The sequence below is a fragment of the Cibotium barometz genome, chromosome 19 (assembly GCF_041138505.1).
Source record: "Cibotium barometz isolate CiBa-2024 chromosome 19, ASM4113850v1, whole genome shotgun sequence".
In the NCBI taxonomy this organism is placed as follows: Eukaryota; Viridiplantae; Streptophyta; class Polypodiopsida; order Cyatheales; family Cibotiaceae; genus Cibotium; species Cibotium barometz.
The window spans coordinates 10287693-10306005 of record NC_141064.1 but is presented as its reverse complement, the minus strand read 5'-3'; the positions used below and the strand labels follow the sequence as shown (position 1 = coordinate 10306005).

At 46.8% G+C, this 18313-nt stretch overlaps 1 protein-coding gene and 1 pseudogene across 4 annotated transcripts in view; both read right to left on the bottom strand.

The window, feature by feature from the left end:
- LOC147628216 (biotin carboxylase 1, chloroplastic-like) overlaps positions 1 to 18313 on the bottom strand; it is a 53992-nt gene that overhangs the window by 26890 nt on the left and 8789 nt on the right. Inside the window, exons 2-8 of one of the 4 annotated variants that reach the window (XR_015268068.1) lie at positions 12787 to 12843; positions 12294 to 12695; positions 12001 to 12142; positions 11795 to 11893; positions 11574 to 11630; positions 11291 to 11362; positions 11046 to 11134 (exon numbers count right to left, since the gene is read on the bottom strand). The gene's annotated coding sequence lies outside the window, so the exon portion shown is untranslated. Of the gene's footprint in view, positions 1 to 11045; positions 11135 to 11290; positions 11363 to 11573; positions 11631 to 11794; positions 11894 to 12000; positions 12143 to 12293; positions 12696 to 12786; positions 12844 to 18313 lie in introns of those variants that run through there. The other 3 variants (XR_015268067.1, XR_015268069.1, XM_086813277.1) reach the window with 3 other exon arrangements.
- On the bottom strand, positions 12435 to 15665 carry LOC147628217 (uncharacterized; annotated as a pseudogene).

Sequence of the window (18313 nt, the reverse complement as noted above, 5' to 3'; positions counted from 1 at the left end):
AGCCTGAATAGTAGACTGCTCAGTCATCGAGTCTTGGTCAATCAATGAGCTCCCGTCCTGGATCTTCTACCAAAATGGACCAAAATAACTATCAGTCCTGCAAAGCCCTCTCAATGACTGAAATAAGTCAGTAGAAATCTCGGTGAACGACAAAGTATTCACCTCTCTAATTCGACTAAGCGCATCTGCAATACTATTCATGGACCCTTTCCGATAACGGATCTCAAAATCAAAATCTTGCATTAACTCTGCCCAACGAGCTTTCCTGCCTCTCAAATCATCCGCATCACACACATACTTGATTGACTGATGATCAGTCAATACCACAAACTTGGAGCCATATAAATAATGTCTCCAAACCTTGAGAGCATGAATCACAGCATAAAGCTCCTTCTCAAGGGTTGGCCAACGAGATTGAATGTCGTCTAGCTTTTTACTTTCAAAAGCAACCGATCTACCATCTTGAAATAGAGCAGCCCCGATAGCATAGTCACTGGCATCAGTTTCAAGAACATAAGGCCGACTAGGATCGGATAATGCTAAGATAGGTGCTTCCTTCACTTTATCTTTCAAAAGTCTGAAGCCCATATCCAAATCGTTATTCCAAGTGATAGGCTGATTTGACTTACGTCCACGACCTTTCAATAAGTCGGTCATCGGTAGTGTGAGCTGAGAGTACTCCCGTACAGATTTCCGAAGAAAAACAACAAAACCGAGAAAAGAACGAAGTTGTTTCACTGTTCGCGGTATAGGCCAGTCCAGAACCTTCTGAAGTCGGTCATAGTCAATGCTCAATCCAACTCTAGTGATCTTGTGTCCCAAGTAAATGATGTCGGTCATAAAGAACTCACATTTACTTAACTTAGCATATAGTCGATTCTGTCTTAATATAGATAAGACAATCGTGAGGTGTCTGACATGATCCTCAAGAGTGAGGTGTCTGACATGATCCTCAAGATGTCGGTCATAAAGAACTCACATTTACTTAACTTAGCATATAGTCGATTCTGTCTTAATATAGATAAGACAATTGTGAGGTGTCTGACATGATCCTCAAGAGTACGACTATAAATCAAAATATCATCCAGGAACACCACCACAAATTTTCCCAAATGTTCACGAAAAAGATCGTTCATCATTTGCTGGAAAGTGGCTGGAGCATTGGTTAACCCAAAAGGTAATACGAGAAACTCATAATGGCCATACCTAGTCCGAAAGGCGGTTCTTTCGACATGCCTTTCATGAATACGTATCTGGTGGTAGCCAGTACGTAAATCTATCTTCGTGAAATATTTCGCTCCTGCTAACCGGTCAATCAGGTCATCTGATCTAGGGTGAGGATAACGGTTCTTAATGGTCAGCTTGTTCAATCTCTTGTAATCTATACACATTCTCCAGGTGTTGTCCTTCTTTCTCCTAAGCAACACAAGTGCACCCCAAGGTGATTTACTTGGACGGATCTGGCCCATCCTCAAATAATCTTCGAGTTGTTTAGCCAACTCATCTTCCTCAGCTTGGCTCATCCTGTAGGTGGAATACTGACAGGATGAGCGCTAGGGATCAAGTCAATACGATGATCTACTACCCGTTCAGGTGATAAACCCGATGGCAGTTCCTTAAGAAATACATCTTGAAACGAATCAAGTATCTTCTGTAATTCTTTGCTTTCAAACACACTTAATTCATTTACATCCATGGCAGGGATGAGAAAAGAAGAAAGTGGAATCAATACACAATGGAAAGCGGTATACAAAGAAGAATCCATTATATTTCCAAAATCAATTGTATTTACGAGAGGTCCCTGCGAGGAATGAATACAATCACCTAAAATACTATACTTGGTGTCCCTATGCTGAAAAGAAAAAATATGACTAGACCAATCTATCTGGACTTGAAGAGTCTTAAACCACTCAATCCCTAATAACAAGTCTACATTTTCCAGATGCATTACATAGCATTCCAAAGTATCTTTGTAGTCCTAAATCTGGATTGGAAGCATCTCCACCTTGCGATCCCAAACTTGCCTTCCCGCAGGTAGACGTACCTCATAGGTATGGTCGCTGAGTGTCGTATCAAGACTCAATTTCTGCACAAGTTTGTAGTTAACAAAGTTATGTGAACTGCCAGGGTCTAAAAGAATGTGAATTTGATGGCCATTCACTTCTCCATAAACTCGAAGAAGATCATGCAAGCCAAATACTTTAGAATTGAACAGACAATCAGAACAAGTACTAGGGCGAGAAAGTACAGTGATTGACGTACCTGTCAAAGACAACTGGTTAGCTGCCTTTGGCTTGGGTCCTGCGCTTGTCTTGGTACCCTTTTGCTTTAGGCACTCGTTACGCATGTGTCCTTTTTCTTCGCAGATAAAACAACGTTCTTCCTTCTTAAGCTTTAAAGCCGTAAGGAGTCGTTTCTTCTTTGCTGGTGTCGAACTGGAACTCTTCGAAGATTGGTCTGAAGACTTTCCTTCTGTCGAGTTAGCCATAGGTGCGGAGAACTTTCTTTTATGCTTGTTCCCCTGCTCGGTAACGGGTTTCGACTTAGAAGAGACCATCGTATCATCATAGATACGAGCTGAATGAATGGCCTCGTCCAGTGTTTTACATTTGTTATTTTTAACCTGTAAACGATACGAGTCTGGTAAACCAGCTACGAAAAACCCCAAAAGAGTAGTGGGATCCATCTTTGTAGCTTTCATCTGCAAGTCACGAAACTTCTGGAGGTAGACCTCATAAGTGAAGTGCTGTGAGGTCATGGTCAAAGCTGAAAACCGGGCAACAACATCATAATCATCCTCTTTCTTGAGGAATTCTTTCTTGAAAACGTCTTCGAATTGTGCCCAAGTCGTTGGCTTAGGGTTGAGTTCCTTCCACCAAAGCAAAGCTTTGCCGGACAGGAAACCTGCTGCTAACTGGATCTTCTTTCCGTCATCATATGGATGAAACTGAAAGTGAACTTGCCACTTATGTAACCACGTGTCCTTGGTGCGCTGCTTTTGCTCGCCCCCGAACGGTTCCGGAGTAACATTGGGGCCTAAAGCTGAAGCCAAGGTATCCATACCCGAGAAAGTAGAGAGGGTAGTGGTCAATAGAGCAATGGAGTTCTGCAAAGCTTGCATCTGGGCTGCGATTTGTGCCTGACGTTGTGATGAAGAAGCTTCGAGAGCTACTTTGAACTCTTGGAAATCTGATTTTGACACAAAATCATCAAAAAGATCGGCATCAGTACCTTCTGTAGCCGGCAAGCCTTAGCGTTCCACAAGGGACTCCAACTCCGATTCTTGGGTCGACATCGTGAAGAGAGTACGTGGAGAGAGAATTTGATCTTTGCACAATAAAAGTGCGAGGGAACTTGAGAGCTTGAGAGCTTGAAAACTTGAAAACTTGAGAGAGGTGTTGCAAGAAGCCCACTTAAGGGGGTTTATAAAGATAGCCCCAAAAGCCAAAAAATCTCCAAAAGCTAGGCTTAGCTTTTGCTTTGCTTTTGTTATATATATATATATATATATATATATATATATATATATATATATATATATATATATTCAATGTTCTTAAAAATAAAAAATAAAACACGTTTAACCTTGAAAAAAACGAAAGCTCTAAAAAAACGTAAGCTTTCCTTGTTTTTTTTTTCTCCTCCTGGATTAGCGTGGTCGACTGGTTGCAGGCGTCACACGTGCAGTGGTTGCCATCTTTGCTGCCGGCTTGCTTTCCAGCATCTGCGCCAGCCTCGCGTAGGTCTTGCCACTAGGTTGCGTGGGCTTAGGCGCCTGCCTTGCCTGGCCTGGGCGTCGGCCTGGCCTGGCCTGGCCTGGGCCGCCTGCACTAGCCTGCGTAGGCCTGGCTACGTAAGCCTAGGCGCCTGGCTACCTAGCTACGCAGGCCTGGCCGCCTGCAAATAGAGCCTTAGACGCCTGCCAGCAAGACTGCCCTCGCACGCTGAGCCGGCTGCCAGCTTTATCGCCTGCACAGACTCGACTACCAATCGCCTGCTCACCAGCGTTCAACCAGCATGCCACAACCGCTTCGTTCTCTCTCTCTCTCTCTCTCGTTCAACGAGCAACATGCTTTTTCTGATTCTCTCCCTGCAGTTCATGCGACTGCACCAATAAACTCTTCTCTTCTTTGCAAAGCAAACGACCCTTCTAAGACTACCATCTCCCATCAACATGGGTCTCTTTGATGAAGAAAAAACACATACTGAATCTGAAAACAGCAGTATGCATAGAAAAACAGCAAGCTTTTTTAACACATACCTGTCTTCGACCTCATCTTCTCTACCTACCGACTTGCTCGTTCACGAGGTATGCTCTGATACCACTGTCAAATCCCCACGGATCTCCTCGTGATCATCTTGGTTCGAGACTCGAAACCTGCAAACAAACGAACAAACAAACAACAAGGGGGTGCAGGCCTGACTCACCTCCCAACCACGACAGCCGTGGGCAAGCCCACAGTCTTGGCTGTCCCCACCGAGCCATGAGCTGAGCTAACTAGGTTGACGTACCGACCAATCTCCTCCTCGCGACGTCCCATACCGCCACGAAGCTGCCCTCGCGGGCCTCGAGACTGCTGTCGGCCTCGGCTGCGTAAAGCAGGTGCACGTCTGCACTAGATCCAGGCTCCAAGACCATAGAGCTCTCACAAACTCGCGAGACTCTCTATATCCCAATAAGTGACCTTGGCCACCCTTTTATAGGCTCTTGGCCGATCATCGGGCGTCCACACTTGGACGCTCGCCCGTCCATACTTGGGTGCCCGCCCGTTAGTATTTCCCTAACTCAGCTCGTCAATCAGCCTGCCTAGCTCCAAGCTTCCCCAAGCCTCGAAACTAGTCTTGCGTGCGTGTAGCACACGGTAGATACACGCTGTGCACATGACAAACGCATAGTTCAGTCCAGTTCAATCCAGCAAACACCTCCATCTCCTCAGCGTTTCCTTCCCAGGCAACAGGAGAGCATCTGCGTTTCATCATCAGATCAGCATCGCATCAGTTCCAAAGCCATCCCTTCAGTGTTTCCTTCCCAGGAGACAAGGGAAAGCCAGTAGGACAGCAGTTCATCTAGCATATCAGTATATTCAGCATATAGGCAGCATATTCAGCATATAGTTCATCAATCCTATCTCCTACATAGAGGGAAGCCGGCATCGAAGGGTGGACCTCAACATTGGAGCAAGGAACAATCCTCAGCATCAGCATTCAGCATTCAGCATTCAGCCTATCCCTCTCATCCCGAGAAGGATATTCATCTAGGACAGCATCATAGATCTATTCAGATCTCATTGTAACCCATTAATCCGCCGGCCAGCAATGGAGAACATGCAGAAGGAGTCGGCCAGCTTCTCCCATGCATCCGGTGAACTTCAGTCGCGATGGATGGCTGTAGAAACTAGCCAACAGGCTGAAAACCAGCCAACCAGCCCTAATGCACCCTAAAAAAGCATGCGCCCCCCTCCAATGTGGAGTTTTTGTCAGTAATAGGGGCTTCCCCGCTGAAAATAGCCCACATGTGTGCTTTTCTGGTCCAGAAAGAGGCGCCTACATGAAAGAGGTCCAAATAATGTCCAATGCCCGGTCTTTGGCCACCACGTGTATTAAATAAGTCCTACTCAATGTGTACTCACTTATAAGTTGTCCGGTCACTTGTTACGACCCTGTGTTTTTCCCTCTGGACAACAAGAAAATGGGCACGGGCACGGGGCACGGGCACGGGCACGGGATGGACAGTGTGAACAGGCATCAGTTTGGTCAGGCTATGTGTACGGGTGCAAGCGGCTACACGTGTGGAAGTAGCCAGGCAGGTAGTGTTCTGCAACGTGGACCAAAATTCAAAGAACGATCTTCTCTTCGCGAGTAGAGGAGTGCACGGCCGATGATGGAAACAGGGGTGGAGACTAGACATCAGTTTCTCTCTCTCTCTCTCTCTCTCTCTCTCTCTCTCTCTCTCAGTGGATTACAAGCCCTGGTGCATGGATATTGTTCTCTCATCGTGGATTGCAAGCCTTGTTTACGAGATTGGGATACAGAGGATCAAGTTAAGATGCACAGGATGATGTTCTTGGAAGAGATGTGTGTTGCTCTTCATCTTGGACTTATGTGTATTCAAGGATTGCTTGACACGTCCTCTATCTATCTCTCTCTAGGTTTTGGCAACAGTGATTTGATGGTATATCTGTCATGGAGACAGGACATTGGTTTTTTCGAGAGGAAACAGGACGTTGGTATCAAGGAAACAGGCCTATGGTTTATGGAATACAGGTCTTTTGGTTTATCGGATACAGGTCTTTGGTTTCATGTGGAAAACATGTCTTTGGATTCATGTGTACAGGTTCTAGTTTTCTCGAGAATACATGCAAGCTGTGGCTACAGGGAAGGACATATGGTTTGGTACAGCCCTACTGCTGTTTGGGAAAGGGTTTGAGGGTTTCATGGTAGTGATGGAGAAGACCTTTTCAAGCAGGGAGGTGTTGTATAGGTGTGCCTTCTCTATGGAATGCTTTGCTGTAATAAACGAGAGTTCTTATTTAGAAGTCCTGGGTGAAAGCTTCGAGGGATCCTATTGGTAGAGGATTCTACAAGTTGTACTATGTACTCAAATTTTGTTCAAGTAAAGAAATACCGCAAGGGGCGCCACTGCGTTTTGGGGCCAATCAGTATCCTTGTACTATTTGCAGGAGCACTCTAGCTCCCCCTGTTTGTTTCCTTTTCCAGGTCCCCATGGGTGATGGAGTGTTTTGTGTGTGAGTGTTTGTTTCACCGCCCGTCAGATTTTTGAAGGCCGGTTTCATCACTTATAAGTGAGTGTGAACCTGCATCCATAATTATTAACATGTGAACTCATAAAGCTGTAAATTGAGTTTTTGGGAATACTTACCACCTGCAAAACACATGTAGACCACCTATCAGTCCCAAACAGGTGTGCACATACACGTCCACAGGGTGCCCAAGCGTCCCCGGTCCCATGGACAACACATGCAAAAATCTCAGGCATTGTCCAGGCAAACAAGTCAAGTCATCCAAAGATAAAATCATGCACACACGAGTGCAATTATATTGGAAGAAACACCTATCTGCTTAGTTGTATCCGATATAATGTCCAAGGCTCATGATCCTTCCGGAACCTTCCCAGATCATAAATACACAAGATCTCCAAGATAGCTAGTCCCAGAGGCTTTCATCATGTCAGGCTCCATGGCCATACATGTACACCATGTCAGGCCCCACAAGCCACACATGTACTATCATGTCAGGCTTCACCAACCATACATGTAATGTCATGTCAAGTTCCATATGCCCCACAGACACACCATGTCAGGCTACACCAGTCATACATGTATGTCATGTCAAGCTCCACATGCCACACGAATAGTAGAAAAATAGAAGCTGTAAGGAATTTTGTGACACTGTCTATGCAAAATGCACAAAGATATAGAGGCATATGTATGTGCATGTATCACTTGCCAAAAAGTCAAGTTTGATAGGCAAAAGGCTTCTCGTTTGCTTTAGCCTTTGCCTATTCCTTTGTAACCATGGGAAAGTATTGCAATGGATTTTATCATGGATTTGCCTCATACTCGGCAAGGCAATGATGCTATTTGGACCATTATTGACAGTTTTAGCAAGCAAGCATACTTCTTGCCAATCAGGAAGAACATAAAGCCTAAGCATATGGTCAAGATATTTGTGGCACAAGTGTTCAAACACCATGGTATGCCTAAATCCATTGTGGGGGACAGAGATCCCAAGACTACAAGCCTCTTTTGGAGAGCTCTGTTTGACAATATGGACACTAAGTTGGACTTCTCGTCGGCTTTTCACCCCCAAACGGATGGGCAAAGTGAAGCTGCAAATTCAGCTATGTTAGATCCACTCAAATGCTATGTTGCAGACCAAAAAACAGCTTGGAAAAAGTATCTACCATTAGTAGAGTTTGCATACAACAACATAGTGCATGCCTCCACTGGAAAGGCCTTGTTTGAAATTGTTTATGGCAAAGTGATATTGCCGCTCATCCTACGCACTAAGAATGAGATCTTTGGAGCTGATGAGTATGTCAGAGATCTTGATAGAAGCCGCGGGGGGGGGGGGGGGGGGGGGGGGGGAGATGTCACCATTTGGCCACCCAAGTGGTCTTCCTCTATTTTCGTACCAAGGTATAGGAGGCGAAGGAGCTTCGTGTCGCCTCTAATGAGGCTGGGACTCGCGTCACCTACGAGAGGCCAGGACTCGTGTCACTGAAGTGTGGCCAACACGTGGAACCCACTGTCAGGGATCTCAGTTTAGGCTTCCCATTGAGCGAGTTCCGTGCTCACGAAGACCTACTATTTACAGGTTCCAGGAACGGGAGATATTTCCATTGCATAATGCATAGGCATGCATCTCTGCCTGTTTGAAAATGTTTTCGCGGGACTTGTTTTCATGTGAATGCCTGTTATGACGTGTCCAGTTCACGGGCAAGGGACGCCCACCTGTGAGCCATGTGAATGCCATGTATTCTGACATAGTTTGTGGCATGTGAACATGTGGTAAGTATTCATTTAACCCTTGTTTATTATTGCAAAGGTTTTATAACCTTCGCAGTTCACATTTATTAAAGCTAGGCACCGGCCATCGGCTTAGTGCTCGGGGCCCAGGGTCAAACGTGTGGCCAGCCCAGATGCTGGGCACCCAAACAGGGCCTCATAAGTGTGTGGACACTTTAAGGAGGTGCCTACTATTAATTATGGTGGGCTATGCCCATGGTTGTTTCTCATACCAGTACGAACCTATTCGCACCGTACAGTTCGTACAATGCGGTTCCGTACGATATCGTACGGTACGATCCCCCCCCCCCCAAATTGTGAGAAAAAAATTCCAAATGCTCAACAAAAATAGAAATCCTGCTCAATGAAGATCCCAAATGCCCACAATACTTCGCAACTTTCGTGTCCACTCAGTATTCCGTATGGGGTTGCTGAGAGACCTAAAAAATCTGGCAAGCTAGACTGGTAGTATACACTTGATTGGTAGGATGAGGAGAGAATCTTGCTACTCACTTGGAGATCCCTGGTATAGGTAGGCTAGATAGTCAAATCCTCAAGTTATGTACGAGGGAGAAGATTTGGATAGGGCCATTTTGATCTACAATTGAGTCCCTAAACCTATCACCCTAGATGCACTGCCCATATCTGTGCAAGGACGGTCCCTTAGTCATAAACACTACACTAAGAGACCTTTGGTATCGCATTACCCATGCAAGCTCTTTTTTGGAGACAATTGGCAGATCCAACTAGGAGAGACACATCTCCATGTTCTGGTTCCTCAAGCACTGTGGAGCTCCATAGTTTGTAGGTGTTCAAAAAAACCGTATTTTATCGTACGCTATCCCAAAATTTCATATCGTACCAAAAATTCCCGTACAGTATCGTATTTTCATACCATGACAACTATGGCTATGCCACACGGCACAAGGGATTTGGACCCCTCCACCTCCTCTCCCTCATTCTTCTCCTCCACCTCTCCCCATGCTCAAGGACGTTCACACCTAGTCGGTGTAGTTTCACATAGCAAGTCCTGCTATTCACGGATGGTCAGCTAGTTTGACTGACATGGCCTTAAAATGGCCTTCCAATCTAGTATTGACTCATCTCTCCAGGCAAGAGATCAACCGGGTCATATGTCTCGACTTGACACGATACCGCACAAGCCGTGCACATGTCACATGCCATGCTTGATGCAGATTGCCACTGACCATCTAAGAGTATCATCACATCGTCTACCGATTGACCTGTCACATGCATCATAGCAGTTGCATGCCATGTGGACATACATCACTAACAAGTGCAAGGCCCTAAGGCCGGACACAACATATTCATTGTGAACCCTTGTCAAGGGATGAGTCGTCAATCTCGCCAATGTACCACCTAGGGTTAGTCAGCATCATGCAAGTCCCGCACAAGTTATCACGCGCACACTTGTGACACTCATGTATGGTGTAAAGTGGACTAGTTGTCCTGGCCACTTGTTAGGCCACTAGTCGGGCACCCATCAGTCAATCTAGTCAAAGTGTGTCACCACAGTGAGTGTGAACCCTTAGGAAAGATGATGGCAACACCAGATTATTGGGGGACATGGAGGAATTGGCTTTGGGCAGCCATTTGGACCACCCCAAATGGATGCCAATGAATGGGAAAGGTGCCCAAGGACCAGGTTTGAAGGCGCCCACCCCTCGCACACCAGTTTAGGTTATTTTCAGCCCCACAACCTTGCCCAAGCTTCTCCTCCAGTTGGCCAGCAACATCACCCCTATATATGTGTAAGTTCAGCAATAAACACAAGCTCTAGAAGGTCTGCATGCAGCCCACAGCAGTGGTGAAGCAGAACATGTCATCCAGTAGCCTGTAGAAGGGGAAATGCAAGTAATAGGTGCTGTCCAGCAGGTGATACAGTTGGCGAAACAGCATTCAGCCTGCAGCCACCAGTATAACAGGGATTTACATCCCTAGAGTCAGTCCTGGTGGGAAACCCATTATATCTCAATAAACTAGCTAAGGGTGTCTTCCCACCACCTTCAGATAGCGAAAAGGAGGGTAGAGGTGGGAGGAACTAATGCAGACTATGCACAACTGGGGAAATAGAGATAGAGATAGAGGAGCATTATCCATTCAGATGGCCAGTTTACTATGAGAGATACGAGAGGTGTTTCATTGTCTCTTCAGAGAGGGGTTTGGTACTTTGTCATGTGTGATGCATTACAGAGATTAGAGATGTTTGGGCCTGTACTTGCTAGAACTGCGCCATCACAGAGAGGCCTTTATGAGACCACGAGCAGGGGGGCAAGGTCAGCAGGATAACACCCAGACATCTAGTACAGACTTCTTTGGCCCTCATCAAATAAGTATGATAGATACCCAATCCCACCAGTACTGGAGCATATGTACTACTTTTGGGTTGATATAATCTTTCTTTCTCTCTCAAATTGAGCTTGTACATGCATTCAGATTGTTTGTACAGAAGGCAAATAAAGCGAAATGAGTGTGGGAAAATTTGAAAGTACTTGCCTGAAATTCTATATGCCTGGGTTTTTTATGTACTTCTCTAGATATACACCATCATTCCCAAAAGCAGCACCAGCCTCACTTCGTGCTTGCTGCAAACAGATGAAAGCGACAAGTTGCATTTCAGTATTCCTGTAAAACTAGCACATTCTACAGTCCTGAGACCTCCCAGTTCTAAAAGTCTCTGATTTGTGTGAAGCAGCTGGATTTGGATTTTAAGTTGGTACTAAAAATGAAAGTTGCCAAACCTGCAACAACTTTACAAACTCTCCAGGTTCATTGGCAAGACGCATTCCACGGCCACCACCTCCTGCTGTTGCCTGCGGAGAGAAAAAAGAGGGCGGTGGACATCAAAATTATGTCTGTACTAAGGGTGCTTACACAATATCCCTGTCTGTCCTGTCGAGTGAGCAGGGACTTGGGCAAGGAAGATTGCTCATCCGAAACTGAAGGGCAGACAAGATGGATCCCCTTTACATGCCAGATTCAAATCCTGCATTAATTCTTTTTAATAATCAGCAAACTACTAACCTTTATCATGACTGGAAAGCCAATCTCGCTGGCAATTCGGATGGCTTCCTCTGTAGTCTGCAAGTAGAGACAGAACAAATCAGAAAGTCATCTCTAATTTGTACTAAAACAACTTCTTAGAGTTAAGTCTTCCCTATCAAAATTTTAAATTAGTAAATCAGGGTCAGAATTTTAAGTGCACTGTTTTTCCCTAATCAAACAAGGGGGGTCCTACTGCTAACCTCAATCAGTCCTTCACTACCAGGCACAGTGGGAACCCCAGCTTTTCTCATGGTCTCACGTGCTGTTGCTTTGTCTCCCATGACCCGAATGCTGTCCGCCTAAAAACAGGCAGATCACTTGTAACAACTTCTGGCATTGAAACTCTCAACTAGTAGCAGCAAAAACAATGAACTTTCTTACAATCAGTATGCACAGATGTACTTACATTAGGCCCTATGAAGTTGATACCATGATCTTTGCATATGTCAACAAAAGTAGCATTTTCGGAGAGGAAGCCGTAACCCGGGTGCAGCATCGTGCATCCTCGAGTCACAGCAGCAGAAACAATGTTGGGAATCTTCAAATACCTGAACATTCGAGACCAAACATGCTTTGGTCAGAATAAACATGAATTAAAACCTTAAACTGTACAGTCTCCTATGTCTTCATTCCAATTGCTCCCATGCAAATACTGAATTATACTTGACTTGAAGCAAGATGAGCAAAGATAGAACCCACGATTGGCTGCTGGGTGCCTCCCCAACGCAAACTGCCTCATCAGCAAGTTGAACATCAAAAGCCTGACGGTCCACTGTAGAGTGCACGGCCACACATGGAATCCCCATCTCATGAGCTGTCCGTATGACACGAACTGCAATCTCACCTCTGTTTGCTATCAAAATCTTTTGATAGTCGCAAGAGGCGCCTAATGCTCCGCCATGCTGATATTTCAATTTGCTTCATAAAGCTGGTGATGTTTACTCCCTGACTCAGCAGATCGGCACCAATGCCACATTGGAAACCACTACTAGCACTCCTCAGAAATCTTGTGGATGTGCCAAGCCCCTGTTTGTTTGGAGATAGTCTGCATGGTTGAATCTGAACACTTCTGGAGGTGGCAGCAGCGGCTGTGCCCGAAACCTGCCATGTGATGTGAATGCAAACCTGTTAACAGCTGAATAAACTTTAACCCAAACCTGTAAGGACCTGACATTTTATGATTTGTTCCCACCACTGCAAAGAGGGAGTGAGCTGCCATTGTACTTTCCATCCTGTGTTCAACCTGTCACTAGCACAAGAAGATCAGTTATCCTTCCTACAGGAGCCTACTGAGACAGACAGGAGAGAGAAAGAAAGAAAGAAAGAAAGATTTTATTAACGTCTTCCAAAAGACCGAACTCGGCCTATGAGACAAATCGGTGTACCTGTATGGGGTATCCTCTGTCATCCCAACAAAATGAAAAAGTACTGAACTAAAAAGCTGAATCTGGGTGTGCAATAAGTACAATGAGTGGTGAAGGGGATGGAGCTCTACTACTAGGAGAATGCAAAGCTATATGCATGGAGTATACAATCATGATATGCAACCTAGCTAGCTCCATCCTGTACCATACTGGGGGGTATAAAATGGTATACATCAATGAAGGGGGTGTCCACAGCTCCCTGAAGAACATGCCTGGGTGTGCTCTGAAGCGAGCCAGTCGCTCCGCACCCTCTCTGTGAAACTGAGCTCTGATCTCTGTCATCTCTCTCTAGTATAGGCGTGGTGTCCGAAAGCCAGGTGTCCTCTGTCTCCTGCGGGCTCTGAGTGTCTCTGCTCTCTGGAGAGTAATTCCCTGCCGTGTAGGGGCTGGGAGTGGGATGGATCTCTGAAAAAATGTAGTAATCTGTGTCTGTCGTCCCCCCTTTGGAGCTGTCTGAGCCTGTAATGATATATTAACGTCTCTAAGAGGCCATGATGACCTATGAGACCAAAACTGAGAGTACATCTAAAGTCGGTGTCTCATCAAAAAGAACAACCAAATGAAACTGAAAAGTACAATAAACTGACTATCTTACAGTTATAAGAACTGTAAGTAGACTCCTAGATGATACTGAGTAGGAAATACTGGAAAATGTATATTAAGTAGATCCATGTATGCTGATTAGCTGAAGTGCTGCCCTCTCCTCAGATCAAATATCTCCGCCATGGGGCTGTCTAGAATGGAGAGGTCGTAGAAGCGAGGTAGGCACCTCCGATGCCGAGCAATAATGGCTCTGATTTGGCGATAGTGAGGATGCCGTGGTCGGGATCCTAATGGGCATGGCCGACAAGCACGACATAAGACGATTGTTCTATCAATGGTGACTCTCTGGGAGCGTGGCTAGTGTCCTGATTGGCCCGATGGACGAGGTATCAGGAGGTGTGTGGGGTGGGCTGCTGGTGCTGGTGCTGGTGTTGGTGCTGGTGCTGAAGAAATCTGTCAGGATCCTCTGTCTAGGTACATCATGGCTCAGTCTCCTGTCTGCCAAGAGGGTCTCTCTATGTCTCCTGAGCTCAAGTAGGAACAATCCCAGGCATCTCTGATCCTCAAACTCCATGATCTTGCGTAACCGCCCAGAACCCTCTCGGAAGAGGCATTGATATCTCCCTCGGATCTCATAATAGATTATACATCGGCAAATGTAGTGCTCCTCTGACTCTGCCTCCTAGTAGCATAGCTGACAAATGCGGTCATCCGAGATCTGATGCACATATCACCCTGTCTCAATCCGTAGCTAGTCCGGAACTGTCCAGTGGCACAACGTATCCCATGTAATAGGTGTACATCCATGTACGTCGCGCAGGTGATGCTCTGATCTCGCCACCCATGCCTGTGTGGTGTTAAACACCATAACCTTGGTTTAAAGAGTGCTCCAAGCCACGGCACCCCATGTAAAGATCTGGTCACCCCCAAGGTGGCTGTATAATCGCAAAATCCGTCGCCAGAAAGAGTGCAATCCCAGAGGCAATGCCTCTGTGTCTCCTGTGGCTGTCCACAGCTGGAGCAATCTGGTGGCCTGCCACCGAAACTGAGCCAAGTGCCCACAGCAATGGCTCTATGAGCAACCAACCACTGAAAGGTAACCGTACGCCTGGGCTGTCTACTACTCCAAATGCGCTGCCAGAATGCAGTCAGGAACTTTGCTGAAATGCCCTCACGCCGCCAATGCTCTGCAGCAGCTGGACTGGCCTGTCGCTGAGCTAGCAAAATATGTCTGCCAAGCCGTGCCGAATACTGAAAGAACGGCGTGGGCGGTCTCTCTGCCGAGGCAAAAGGGTCTCTCCACTGCCACTCACCTAGGTCCCACTGTAAACGGGCCAGTGGCCGAGCCTCCCATGCCCAAAGGCGCCACTCAGAGTCAACGGTGATGGCCTCCGGGTCTGGGTCAACATGCCAAAGTCTGCCACAAGCTACTACTACTCGGATCCGCTGAAAGATGCACTCAACCACAAGCTCCGACTCATGACTCTGTGAAGTCGTCCACCCTCACCACCTCAAAGAACAATGTGCAATCCCCATAGCAGCCTCTCACTGCAATGAGTATCTCCAAACGCGTGAATGCCCCCATCCAGGTGGGTGGAGTCTGAATCCTGGGCTGTAACCAAGTCTCTAGCACTGCTGCCTCAATATCACTAATCCTCTGCGGAACACCCCTCAAACCTGTAAGCCTCAAACTCTGCTGCTCCTCAGGAAGCTGCCGAAACTGTATCCAATCACCAAGGCACCGAGCAGGTCCAGCAGTCAAAGCTCCCCAAGAGACATGCGGTCTGGATCCAACCATGTAGCCTCTATCTGTCCGAACCTGTGGATTCCAAACCAGGGGCTGTCTCATGATCTCTCATTGCAAGAGGGAGGAATCTGGATCAAAGCAGGGCGTAGCTGCTCCCATGTCCTCAACAAACTGCATGCAAATCTGTCCTCAGTCCTCCGCGGGAAACCAACTTTGCGCATCTCTGTGAAAATCCATCGGACCTCTGCCTGCCCCACGGGCCTCCTGTATAGCTGGAGTGCATCTACCAAGTCTGTGTAAGAGGAGCTCCTTCCAAGGCTCAGCGCCTAGTAAGAGTCCTCGAACAATAAGCTTGCCCAAAAGCGCTCGGCTCTGGCAAGCTGGGTCCACAATCCCTAGACCTCCCTGTGCTGTCGGTAAAGTGATAACTGGCCAAGCAACTTTGGCCCTGGCCGGCCCCCCGTTTCTCCCAGACCACAGAAAAGTCCTGATCAGGCGGCGCTGAACCTAGTTGATACATGAGCCTGAGAATATCAGGCAGGAAGTAATGTACCACATGGTGGCCAAAAGCACCTGATTCGCCACTACCACCCGTCCAGCCAAAGAAAGTCTCGCAGAGCTCCAGAAAAGGAGCTTTCGCCGAATGCTCAAAAGTAAAGGAGCAATCTGCTGCTCGGCTGTCAAATCAAGTCCGACATGGCATCCCAAATACCGCACCGCCGTGCCAGGGGGAATCCACTGAAACTGCATGCTAGGTCGCCACGGCGGTACCTCGTCTCTACTGACCCAAAAGCCACATGATTTGTGCCAATTATTCTTGGCACCAGAGGCATCACAAAACTGCTCTAAAGCATCCTGAAAACGAGTCAAATTGACCGCATGGCCATGCAAGTAAACTGCTGTATCATCTGCGAACTCTGAATCCAGTAACTCCTCTTCCCTCATCGGGAGACGAAGGCCCTGTAGGCCTGTATCCTGCGCAATCAAGTAAGAGCTCGCCGCCTCAGCAAAGAAATGGAAGAGCGTAGGCGCTAGAGGGCAGCCCTGTCGGTCCGAACGAGAAAGGGAGAAGCGCTCCCCACGCTCCCCAGCCAACAAGACCTGGCTATGAGCGGATCTATAAAGTGTAGCCACACCCCTGATCCAAGCCTCAGGGAAACCCAGGTCCTCAGGCGTCATACCACTATCCATCATCTCTTGGAAGGCAAGCCTCAGCCCCTCCTTCAAAAGATCCCAATATCGCAAGAAAAAAGAGGGAAGAAGACCATCCTCTCCTGGACAACTGTCTCGTGCCAAAGAGCACAAAGCCTCATGTAACTCACTACATGAAAAAGGGGCCAGTAGCTGCAAGCGCATATCATCAGTCACTGTCCTGCGAACATATCTCAAAACCTGCTCTCGGCTCTCCATGCAAGTCGACGAAGGAGCCTCCTCTGTCAATAACTCACGGTAGAACTGCGTAGCAATCTCTCGCATCTCTTCTGGCTCCGTGGCCATAGTACCATCGGCCCTACGGAGCCGTCGCACTCCTGCTCTAGAGTGTCGAGGTCCAGTAATCAAAAAGAACTCCCCAGTCACGCGGTCCCCTACCTGAGTCCACTGCGCCGCCTGTCTATGAAACAAAAAATCATGCCTGCACTCCTCTGTCTCGCGAAGCTCCTGCTGTGCCTGAGCCAGCTGTGTCCCCGCCCACTCACTATCAAGAGGCTAGCATGTCATATATCACGACTTGCTATTTCTGTGATGTTGACAAAGATCTCACACTTAAAAGATATCTTGCTATTTCTGTGATGTTGACTTGCTATTTCTGTGATGTTGACAAAGATCTCACACTTAAAAGATATCTTCGCTCCAAAATTAATGATATTGGAAAACAACATTATGGCACCTTAGAAGCGTCTTGAACAGACTTAGAGCCTGCTCACCACAGAGTTCCCAAAGGTGCACATCTTTTTACACACTATGATTGCCCCCAACACCAACAGTATAAGGGCCATCCTTGCCTTGACCATAATTGCTTGGTTTGGAGAGCAAAAATGTTTTTAAAAATGCAAATACAATGAACATGGCCTTGGTGAGGTAGCATTAAACTGCTCTGTAGCCAACTAAAACACATGCTCTTTAAGTGATAAAATATAGAGACGTCTGTTTAACAAGACCATGGTACATGGAGATTAAATTATTCCACAAATTCAATAATAAAAGAAATTAAACCATAACATCAAAGCATGAATCAAAAGCATTAAAGATCAAGAACACAAGACTGGGTACAATCTCCTCCCCCCCCCCCCCCCCCCCCCCAACGTGAGTGGCTTCTTCTCGTGTGGGTATTTGTGATATATTCCAAAGTAGGCTTTGAGCCAAAAAATAGAGTACACAGCCATATTTGGACTTTGCCATTTAATTAGCCTTTGTCCTCAAGCCTTCTAAGGTTTGCACAATTTTCTAATACAATAATCTAACTTGTGCACATATGCACATTACAAAACGCTCAAGCAATCTCTGAAGGGAGGCAACACTCCTGTGTAGCCGGTGCTCAGCCTCTCGAGTGTGCGCCAATCTCCGGCTCGTCTCCTCTCTAAGAAGGGCACTAATCCGCCCAAGGCCCATCGACACTGATTGTGCCCGCGATTCTGACTCCGACTAAGTCCGAATCCAAATCTGCTCAATCCGCTTAGCCAAGTTCTCATCAAGCTGTACATTCTCTGGGATACGCATCGACTGGGAGAATCTCCTATCCCCCTCAGAGAGAACCAACAAAACTGGCACATGATCTGACATACAAGTACCAGCAGCAAGAATCCCCACAAAACCTCCTCTGTCCACAAGTAGATCACAAGCATACATCCTGACAATCCGAGAGAGGTTCGTGCTGCCGATCCGCCAATCTGAACGAGAAAAGAGGAGACTACCTCGCTCCCGTGCAAAGCCCTCAGAATGCCATACATCAACAACCCTCAATGTCATACATAATCTCTCCCATGCTGCAAGCTCTGTGCCATGAA